Source organism: Procambarus clarkii, unplaced genomic scaffold (assembly GCF_040958095.1).
Source record: "Procambarus clarkii isolate CNS0578487 unplaced genomic scaffold, FALCON_Pclarkii_2.0 HiC_scaffold_97, whole genome shotgun sequence".
NCBI classification, from domain to species: Eukaryota; Metazoa; Arthropoda; class Malacostraca; order Decapoda; family Cambaridae; genus Procambarus; species Procambarus clarkii.
The window spans coordinates 26,027-35,770 of NW_027189130.1; the positions used below are offsets into that span (position 1 = coordinate 26,027).

Genomic DNA, 9,744 nt, shown 5'->3' on the forward strand with positions numbered 1-9,744 from the left:
GAAGGTATAATCCGATTAACCTTATCCCTAGAGCGGTAACCTTGTTCCTAGAAGCCTGACGGAGAATAATTCCTCTTTCCAGGAATTATTAATTTGGCTAAACAGCTTCGGTCTTAATCCATTGACCTTTCTTAGATATGTGATCCATAGTCTGTCTACTTACATGTACTTTCAATCATCATTCGTTAAGTGTTGTAGTAATGATCCTCTAGCTACTAATTCCTACTAACTTGTGGATTACAACAGGTTAGGTTAGGTTAGGTTAGGGTAGGGTAGGTTAGGTCAGGTCAGGTCAGGTCAGGTCAGGTCAGGTTAGGTCAGGTCAGGTCAGGTTAGGTTTAGGTTAGGTTAGGTTGGTTAGGTTAGTTTAGTTTAGTTTAGTTTAGGTTAGGTTTAGGTTAGGTTTAGGTTAGGTTTAGGTTAGGTTTAGGTTAGGTTTAGGTTAGGTTTAGGTTTAGGTTTAGGTTTAGGTTGGGTTGGGTTGGGTTGGGTTTAGGTTAGGTTTAGGTTAGGTTTAGGTTAGGTTTAGGTTAGGTTTAGGTTAGGTTTAGGTTAGGTTTAGGTTAGGTTTAGGTTGGGTTGGGTTGGGTTGGGTTGGGTTGGGTTGGGTTGGGTTGGGTTGGGTTGGGTTAGGTTAGGTTAGGTGAGGTTAGGTTAGGTGAGGTTAGGTGAGGTTAGGTTGGGTTGGGTTAGGTTGGGTTGGGTTAGGTTTAGGTTAGGTTTAGGTTAGGTTAGTTAAGTTAGGTTAGGTTAGGTGAGGTTAGGTGAGGTTAGGTGAGGTTAGGTGAGGTAAGGTTAGGTTAGGTTAGTTAGGTTAGGTTAGGTTTAGGTTACGTTTAGGTTAGGTTAGGTTAGGTTAGGTTAGTTAGGTTAGGTTAGTTAGGTTAGGTTAGTTAGGTTAGGTTTAGGTTAGTTAGGTTAGTTAGGTTAGGTTTAGGTTAGGTGAGGTTAGTTAGGTTAGGTTAGTTAGGTTAGGTTTAGGTTAGGTTTAGGTTAGGTTTAGGTTAGGTTTAGGTTAGGTTAGGTGAGGTTAGGTTAGGTGAGGTTAGGTTAGGTAGGTTAGGTTAGGTTAGGGTAGGGTAGGGTAGGTTAGGGTAGGTTAGGTTAGGTTGGGTTAGGTTAGGTTGGGTTAGGTTAGGTTAGGTTAGGTTGGGTTAGGTTAGGTTGGGTTAGGTTAGGTTAGGTTAGGTTGGGTTGGGTTGGGTTAGGTTGGGTTAGGTTAGGTTAGGTTAGGTCAGGTCAGGTCAGGTTAGGTCAGGTTAGGTCAGGTTAGGTTAGGTTAGGTTGGTTAGGTTAGGTTAGGTTAGGTGAGGTGAGGTTAGGTTAGGTTAAGTTAAGTTAAAGGTTAGGTTAGGTTAAGTTTGGTTAAGTTTAGGTTAGGTTAGGTTAGGTTAGGTTAGTTAGGTTAGTTAGGTTAGGTTAGGTTAGGTTAGGTTTAGGTTTAGGTTAGGTTAGGTTAGGCTAGGCTAGGCTAGGTTAGGCTAGGCTAGGCTAGGCTAGGTTAGGTTAGGTTAGGTGAGGTGAGGTGAGGTCAGGTCAGGTCAGGTCAGGTCAGGTTAGGTTAGCTTAGCTTGGGTTAGCTTAGGTTAGCTTAGCTTGGGTTAGCATAGGTTAGGTTAGGTTTGATTACATTTCTATGTTAGATTTAATCCTTCAGGTGAACATCAGACATTACTTCAACAACAGATACCTACTCACTCTGGAGGTAGCCAGACTTAACCCAGATGTTGTCTTACTCAATGAAACAGCGGCCAGACAAGACCAGCACATCTCCATCTGGGGATATTCCACCAGGGAAGTCAACAGGGGTAGGTACAGTGGGGTGGCAATACTAATAAGAAGAGGGCTCTCCTACCGCCCCATCCTCATAGAAGACGACAACTTTCTTGCAATAGAACTCACCACTTCACACGGCCCCCTCATTGTCTGCACCGCATATCTACCACCTAGACTGGCCTACCTCCCCTCCATCCCTTTGAACAAGCTGCTCGACAGGAACCTCCCCACTATCATCGCAGGAGACCTGAATGCCCACCATCAGGCCTTATTCAACGCTCCTGACAGGCCAGACCTCAAGGGCAGGCAGCTCTTCAATCTAATGCAAAACCGGGACCTCTCCTTCCAAGGCCCCCACTTTAAGACGTTCTTTGCGGGCAACCAGAGGGGCACCCCTGACATAGTACTGACCAACAGAGATTGTGACCTGTTCCACTGCAGAGTAACCCCAGGCAAGAACGTGGGGTCGGACCACATCCCTGTGGTCACATCCCTCCAAGCAGCCCCCTTCAGATATGTGGCACCACCCAGGCCCAGACTGGGAACCATACGTGCCCGTGACTATGACACCTTCCTTGCTGGCGACCCCATCCTTGAGTTCGACAACCTCCCAACCCAAACAATCGACCAAGCAGTAAACACCATCCACAACCGGATCCAGCTTGCAACCGAGGCCACTTGTGAAATATCCACCACTAGGACTTACCACCAATATAAGCCGACCCGAGAAATCAGAGGCAAAATGAATGTGTACCAGCGAGCCTGCCAAAGCCACTACCAAACAGGCCAGCCACCAGCGTTGACCCTACAAACACTCAGAAGGGAAACCATAGACCTTACGCCGACCCACAAGAGCCACATTTGGAGAACCCTAGTGAGACAGGCCAACCAGTACAAAAGAGAGCCGGGAACTTTCTGGCGCAAGATCAGACAGCTCCTGGGATCGGTTAACCCCAGCCTCACCCACCTTGTACACACATTCCTTGACGAAGATGATGAGGAGCAACAAGAAAAAATAGAAGACCCGCAGGATCAGGCTGACCTCATGGGCGCAGTCTGGAAAAAGACACTCACAGCTTCAAACAGCAGAGCCTTCAACAACACTCACTTTGAACGTGTCAACCAATGGACAACAGAAAATACCGCCTCCCTTAACAGCACCCCTCTGATTGACCTGACAACCCTAGAAGACGACCACCCTCTAACAAGACCCATAACTATGCTAGAGATGAGAGGAGTCATCAAAAACACCAGAGATAAGGCCCCAGGACCATCAGGGATCAAAGCGCTGCAGATCAAACTTCTACCAGGCAATCTTATGCAATCCATACTCAACCTATTCAACGCTATGCTGGCATCGGGTCACATTCCTGTAGCATTCAAGTCAGCCAAGATGATATTCATTCCCAAACCCAAGAAAGACCCCCACCAACCTGGCAACTACCGACCAATCTCACTCTTAGACTCAATAGGCAAGTGCTTTGAAAAAATCATGTCAAACCGCCTTAACTACTCCATGGAGTACAACAACCTCTTCACAGAAAAGCAGTTTGGCTTTCGAGCACATAGATCAACCCAGCACGCAATTAACATCATCTACGACGCCTTAAGCTCAATTCGCAAGCAAAAACAGGTAGCCTTGATTGCGACGAGGGACGTACACAAGGCCTTCGACAGCCTGTGGCACGATGGTCTGGTGTACAAATTAGCAGACTTACCAGCGCAAAACTGGACCCACCTCAGGCTGATCAGTAATTTCCTTAAGAATAGGCAAGTTACCCCCAGCTTCAAGGCAAACGAGGCCGCAGCCTTCACCCCAACAGCTGGAGTCCCCCAAGGATCATGCTTGAGCCCGGTTCTCTTCAACATCTTTGTAAATGACCTGCCCCAACCAGAGTATAGGGACACCATTATCGTGCAATTTGCGGACGACGTAACACACGTAATAACATCTAACCCTAGCAGCCAAGCGGCCAAACATGCAACTGCAACCCGTAAGGCAAACGTAGAACTAGCAAGGACTGCTAACTGGGAAAGGAAATGGAGGATCACCACTAACCTAGAAAAGATCCAATTAAGCACTGTCGGCTGTATGGCCTTCTCTATTGAAAATGAGGGGGGAATAAGAATCAGGGGTGAACCCATAGCCATCTCAAACTCCAACACAGTGCTCGGGTACAACTTCAACAGGCTACTCAACTCCTCCCAGTACGTATCCCAGAAGACAGCGATGGCCCGGGGCTCACTGGAGAGGCTCTTCCGTTTCAACCAAGCCCCATCCCACATCAAGCTCCACCTGAACAGAATGATCATAAGGCCTAGCTTGGAATACCCTTACGTTCCCCTGAACCTCACCAACAAATCCAACATGTTGAAGATTCAACGAGTACAAAACAAAGCACTTCGCTTTGCAGAGGGCCTGACTCTGAGGGACAGGGTAAGAACTGACCTGATCCATGAGACGCTCAACATGAAGCCAATGAACATTAGGCTCAGCTACCTGGCCAGAAGACAGCTGTACCGTATGAAGAACATGTATGTCCCAGACCCAGAAGATCCCTTCGTAGCAGAAAACACCACCAGCGACTACGAGATCCACGAACCACCACACAGAACCAGAAGAATCACTCTCCAACAAAAAGTGATCAGACATATCCATGATGAGGCCTTCCCAAGCCCTCAGATACTAAGCGGTCTGCCAGACGACCCAGATGAGTGGCCCATCCCGGACCCAATCTACACCAAATGAAGAATAAAGAAAGAAAGAAAAAAAAAATAAAATAAATAAATAAATAAATAAATAAAAAAAAAAAAAAAAAAAAAAATAATAATAATAATAATAAAAAAAATATATATATATATATAAATAAAACACCTACAAAAAAATATAAAACCAAAAAACCATTTGTCGTGGCGTCAGAAGTGTAACTACCCTGATGTTTCTAAGATTAGCCTCCTTCAGCCAACTCCATCGGCTCTAGTGCTTTAGGACACCAACAAGGTCACAAACACTAGCCCCCCCAGCCAATGTACTGACAACCCAACATAACACATACGCAAACAAACAACACATACAAAAATGTCAACCCATGGTGGACAGGCCACCGAACTTTCAAACCTCCTCTCTCTCTACACCCGCATCCTCTTCCTGAATTTCATCTCCCCATCCCTCTACCTCCCCCATCCTTTCCATTCCCTATGGACATCAAAGCGAAAGGCGGCATAAAACACCACAAACCCACAACAGCAATGTCAGGACGCGGCAAGGGAGGCAAAGTGAAGGGCAAGTCAAAGTCTCGCTCCAGCGGGGCCGGACTTCAGTTCCCCGTGGGCAGAATTCACCGTCTGCTGCGTAAGGGCAACTACGCCGAACGCGTCGGTGCTGGCGCTCCTGTCTACCTGGCAGCCGTCATGGAATACCTCGCTGCCGAAGTTTTCGAGCTCGCCGGTAACGCCGCACGTGACAACAAGAAGACCCGTATCATCCCACGTCACTTGCAGTTGGCCATCCGCAACGACGAAGAACTCAACAAACTTCTGTCTGGCGTAACCATTGCACAGGGAGGTGTTCTTCCAAACATTCAGGCAGTTCTTTTGCCAAAGAAGACAGAGAAGAAGTAAGCACTTCTGCCACCCACCGCGACAAATACCATAACCAGGCTCCATCCGGAGCCACACACACTTTAATAGAGAGATTCAAGTAGACAATCAACTTTCAAACATTAATAATAACATTTATATTGATTTCATTTGGAATGTGTACATAACAAACAAACAAAACAAAATTATAGGGGATATTCAGCATCACTTGGAATATTAACCAATCATATAAATCCAATATATATTTTATATTTTACTTTAAGCGAGGAATTCATATTCTATCCATTTTTAATCATACAAATGAACAAAAGCAATTCTTCACTAGACGTAATGAATGAATAAATGATCAAGGTTTTAATGTGTTTCATGAATATATATATATATATATATATATATATATATATATATATATATATATATATATATATATATATATATATATATATATATATATATTGGCTGCCATTGCCATTGCCAGTGCCTGTCATTGGCTGCAGTGCAACAATTCAAATAATTTAAAGGGCCTGCTCGGGTATATAAGAGAGGCTGGGAGACTGGGGCCGGTGGTGGGTGATGGGTGATGAGTGATGGTGTGGTGTGGTGTGGTGTGGTGTGGTGTGGTGTGGTGTGGTGTGGTGTGGTGTTGTTAAGAGTTGATTTACGGCCAGCCAGCTGCAGCCAAGGCAGGGCAAGGCAAGGCAAGGCAAGGCAATAACAGGACAGGACAGGACAGGACAGGACAGGCCAGGCCAGGCCAGGCCAGGCAAGGCAAGGCAAGGCAAGGCAAGGCAAGGCAAGACAATAACAGGACAGGACAGGACAGGACAGGACAGGCAAGGCAAGGCAAGGCAAGGCAAGGCAAGGCAAGGCAGGCAGGCAGGCAGCCAGCCAGCCAGGCAGGCAGCCAGCCAGCCAGGCAGGCAGCCAGCCAGCCAGGCAGGCAGGCAGGCAGGCAGGCAGGCAGGCAGGCAGGCAGGCAGCCAGCCAGCCAGCCAGCCAGCCAGCCAGCCACTCCCACTTTGTATTTATATGCATTCAATTTATATTCAAACATTATATATGTTAAGGGCCTTGTTTTAGTGTTTATTTTAAAAATGACAAACATCGAGTCATTTTACCAGTCCTTTAGCGTTAACGGTGATGCATTTTAAAACTGAACATAAATCGCCTTTTCTGGATATATCAAATATCGAATCCGCTTAATGTGCCTACAATTCAATCATTCAAAAAATACATAATTTACATCAAGCCTTTTCATAGAACAGACAATAAGATTTGTACATGCAAAAAAAAAAAAAAATCCTTTATCAATACAATGTGAGAAAACTTTACTTTTATAACTAAAGTTGCACAATTATACCAACTCTATGGTGGCTGGGTGGTAAGGTGTGTGGCTGGTGTTTTGGAAGTCGCGAGTTCAAACGACCCAATGGGAATAATACTTTTTTTTTTTTTTTCCATACAATCTTCCTAATACTATTATGTAGGTTTGTGTGTGTGTTTTTTTATTCATTCTTTGGTTTTATAGATGACATACATATTGACTCCTTTTACCGGTCCTTAATTAGGCTCTGGGGAAGCAATGGTGGTGGTGGTGCATTTAAAACTAAACCAAAAATCACCAGTTCTGGACGCGTCAAATATCATATCCGCTTAATGTGTCTACAACCTAATTACTTAAAACTACACTATTTAATTCATTCATATCATGTGCATATTGGTCATTATGCTCATACAACCGACATCAAAATCTATTTTCATTATTAGAATCATACATTTCATCAAGTAATACAGATACAAAGAGATTTTCTTTCTGAGAAGACCGTTAGTATTGGCTTGCAGGCAGGCAGGCAGGCAGGCAGGCAGGCAGGCATGCATTTGAGGGTTATTATTTCGCCTGTTGATTGGGGGGAGGGCTGATGTGTTAGGGGGTTTTCGGTTAGATGTGGTGGTGGTGATTGGTGGTGGTGGTGGTGATTGGTGGTGATTGGTGGTGAGTGGTGGTGGTGGTGGTGGTGGTGGTGGTGGTGGTGGTAGTGGTAGTAGGTGGGAGGGGGGAAGGGGAGGGGAATGATGGTCTGTGGATTCCTTCTCCGTACCCTTTACATATAAGCAAAAATATGCCTTCCTGTGGGTATAGAAACATTAACACAAATTATATCAGTAACTGATATTGTAGCCTTTTAAACAGAAAAGATTTGTACATACAAATACTTTTAAATTATCATTTATTTGTGGAAATGGCATTTACGTCATTAAATTGATACCTCAGCATCAAAGTGTCCTGCAGCAGTGGTCCAGTGGTAAAGTGTATATAAGTGATGCGTATTCTTGGAGTTGCGAGTTCAAACCCGGATTAAGCTATATATATATATATATATATATATATATATATATATATATATATACAACATGTTTGGTTTGGTTGTTTGTTTTTGTATAAAGCCTCACACACTATCTATATTAAGCGAGTTTGTTTTAAACGTGACATACATATTAATTCATTTTACCAGGCCTTATTCCACACAACTCCGTGAATTTCCAGTGGAGCCAGCCATTCAAACAAAAACAAAACGAAACAAAACAAAAAACATTATTGCCAACAGCATTTGGTGTTCCCAGGCGGTCACCCATCCAAGTACTAACCAAACCCAACGTTGCTTAACTTCGCTGATCGGACGAGAAGCGGTGTTCTCAACGTGGTATGGCCGTTGGCATGAGACTGCCTACACATTGTGGCTAATAACCAACTCTTTTAGTCATCACGACAGGATACGGACCTGCTTGTGGTGTCTTAATGGTAATTGTATCCTAACATATTTTTGTCTCCTTGGCATGGATATTTAACATCGTTTATTCAGTCTTGGGTTTATGTTCTTTCGCCATTTACAGACATTTTACATCTACCTACTTCCTCAGCCTGCCCTGCCAATTTCTAATGAATTTGTGGATTTTCTTTTGTAATACATACATGTGTGTGCTCATCTGCTCTTCAGTTTTTATGATATTTGTCTCATCTGTCCTGCTTTATGATACTTTTACAAAGAACATGAACAAATGCTTCTATTTTAGAGAAGATATGGGATCCAGGTTTCGGAGCCGTAAAACCAACCGTTGTGATTGGTGGACGAGTTGCCAGGTTGCAGCTTCTGTACCGTGCCGGCACATAAATAGGTTCGGCTCAAGCGGCGGCAGCATCATTCCCCCGTGACTGTCTGAGCGTCTCTCATCACCTTGGTTGGTTCATCATCATCATCATGGTAGAAGCAAAGCCTACCAAGAAGGCTGCGGCTGCTGCTGCTGCTGCTGCTGCTGCTGTGGTGGCCACCACCAGGAAACCTCGCGTCCAGGTTGCTCACCCGAAAACTAGTCAAATGGTTCTAGCCGCGGTCGCAGCACTCAAAGACCGTAGGGGCTCGTCTCTACAAGCAATCAAGAAGTACGTTGTTGCCAACAACAAAGTCGAGGCTGCCAAGATCGCCATTTACATCCGAAGATTTCTCAAGAAAGCAGTGGCTGACGGCATTCTTGTTCAGACCAAGGGAAGTGGAGCTAGTGGATCATTCAAGCTGGCCGTAGCAGAGAAGAGGGCCGTTCTAACTCCCAAGAAAGCCACCACAACCAAGAAACCATCTACAGCAGCAAAGAAGGCCGTGGTAACTCCCAAGAAAGCCGCCACAAGCAACAAACCACCTACAGCCTTGAAAAAGAAGCAGCAGCAGCAGCTTGTTGTTGGGAACAAAAAGCCCAAAATAAAGAGAGCTTCAAAATCTCCCAAACCACCCAAGGCAAAGAAAGCTGTCAAGAAAACAACAAAGGCAAAATAAACGACGACATGCAAGCAGCATGAATACACATGACAATAAACATCCAGGCCTCCCCCCTCAGTGGAGGGGCCTCATATGATTCCAAAAAGAGTTTAGTTTTGTAGACAAATAAATCATTACTTTTGGGGTAGATTTACTCATATATATATATATATATATATATATATATTAGTATATTTTGGTAGCAGTCTTTCCTGTAGACATATTTTATTAAATATGACCGAAAAAGTAAGATTAATAATTCTAACACGAATTTTCTCAATCTTTCGTACATTATGCTTCACTGTTGGAGGTAAATCAAAAATCACTTCTCCAAAATTCATTTTTATTTCTAGTCTGACGCGACACGGGCGCGTTTCGTAAAACTTATTACATTTTCAAAGACTTCACAAATACACAACTGATTAGAACTTGCGTTTCCCTGATTTTATATCTACATTTGAGTGAGGTGGGAAGGGTGATGTGGTATTACATTTGAGTAAGGTGGGAAGGATGATGTGGCATTAGAGGATATTAATAGGGTATTAAAAGTATCAACACA

At 44.2% G+C, this 9,744-nt stretch overlaps 1 non-coding gene across 1 annotated transcript; it reads right to left on the reverse strand.

Annotated features, from left to right (window-relative positions):
• Positions 1-7,973: 7,973 nt before the first annotated feature.
• Positions 7,974-8,092, reverse strand: LOC123751396 (5S ribosomal RNA). The gene has a single exon (XR_006772094.1). It is a non-coding gene; the product is annotated as a 5S ribosomal RNA (ribosomal RNA).
• Positions 8,093-9,744: the final 1,652 nt, after the last annotated feature.